The sequence below is a fragment of the Hipposideros armiger genome, unplaced genomic scaffold (genome assembly GCF_001890085.2).
Source record: "Hipposideros armiger isolate ML-2016 unplaced genomic scaffold, ASM189008v1 scaffold_970, whole genome shotgun sequence".
Taxonomy (NCBI): domain Eukaryota; kingdom Metazoa; phylum Chordata; class Mammalia; order Chiroptera; family Hipposideridae; genus Hipposideros; species Hipposideros armiger.
The window spans coordinates 878,031-879,392 of NW_017732320.1; the positions used below are offsets into that span (position 1 = coordinate 878,031).

Sequence of the window (1,362 nt, forward strand, 5' to 3'; positions counted from 1 at the left end):
CGGACCCACCCAGTGTGTCGCCTCCGTGGGTGGAAGTGCATTTCCCTCGCATGTCCCCTGTATCGGAACTGCTTAGCCCTGCTGCGGACCCGGCCGCAGTGCTGGTGGCCTGGGGGCCAGCCCTTGTTTCATGGGGACACCAGTCTTTCCTCCGTCTGTGCAACTCGGGCCCCATCTGCCGCCTCCTGGGCCCTTCCCGCTGTTGACACTCCCTTCCCAGCCTGAAGCCCCTCACTGGCCTCCTGCTGCCTTGTCTGCTCCCTCTCCACGCCCAGGGCCCAGGTGCAGCCAGTGACACTGGGCCTAGGACCTTCACAGCTCCCGGGGCTCCCCATGCCTGCAGGACACCCCCTCCCCGCTCCCCTGCCTGGCAGGGCTTCCTGACATCTGCCTTCACTCACCTTCCCCAGGGAAGGTCTTCTCCACGCCAGCGAGACCCACCTTGGACGGGTGGCCTCTGCGATTGTGAGAGCGTGAACCTGTGCTGTATTGTAGCCACCACGCTTGTGGGCACTCTCCCCTCCGGGTCCTGACCCCACTGTAGGCATCGTCCCATCTGCCCCACCTCTTCCAACCTGCACCCCCCAGCGGCCCCCGCCTCAGCACCCAGCCCTGTCCCCACGGTCCTGCTTCACTGCCTGTGTCTGACCTGCCTCTCATTCCGAAAGCCGGGAACGGCCCCCTCGGGCCTCCCACCCCTGCCGCCCGACCTGGGCAAGGCCCCTGCTTCTTTTCGCTGCAGTTCCCGTGGGGAAGTCGGGGCTGTCACGCGCTTCTCCACCGTCCTCCCCACATCAGCAGCCCGGGGCCGAAGACTCGGGTTCCCATGGCATGACCCACTGCTGACCACAGCCTAGTCTGTCCCTCATCTGTGGTCTGGGCAGCGGGGTGTCCCACCGGCCCTTGTGGGGTGCACATCAGGTGCTGCTGAGGGGCCACTGGCACGGTTACCGGGCAGCCCCTGTAGTGTGCAAAGCACAAGGCTTACGAGAGGTACTTGAGTTCGGCAAAGTTTGCTCAGATCTCTGTGGGGAGCTCTGCACAGGATGTTTCAAACCCTCCAAAGCTGTCGAAAGAAAGGACCAGTGCTTGGTCCACAGCTTCTGGCATCGAGGGCTCTCCTGCCCGGTTCAGAGAGTTCTCATGACAGTGAAGAGCCCTCAGGGCTGCTGGCTGCGGGGGGAGGGTCCCCTCTCTTCCCCGTCCCCCACAAGCCCAGCCCTGAGCGCTTGCTGTTATGGGGGCATTTCTGAGGTGTCGCAGGCTGAGCCCTGTCTCGATGCCCTCCTGCCCGCCTAGGACATCCAGAAGCAGCAGTCTGCCCGTTGGGGAGGCCAGGCTCCCAGGCTGTGTGTGGGACGA

At 64.6% G+C, this 1,362-nt stretch overlaps 1 protein-coding gene across 2 annotated transcripts in view; it reads right to left on the reverse strand.

Annotated features, from left to right (window-relative positions):
* Positions 1-725, reverse strand: part of PLCXD1 (phosphatidylinositol specific phospholipase C X domain containing 1) — a 17,518-nt gene extending 16,793 nt beyond the window's left edge. Inside the window, exon 1 of one of the 2 annotated variants that reach the window (XM_019630996.1) lies at positions 711-725. The gene's annotated coding sequence lies outside the window, so the exon portion shown is untranslated. Of the gene's footprint in view, positions 1-401; positions 550-710 lie in introns of those variants that run through there. The other variant, XM_019630993.1, reaches the window with a different exon arrangement.
* Between the last annotated feature and the right edge of the window lie 637 nt (positions 726-1,362).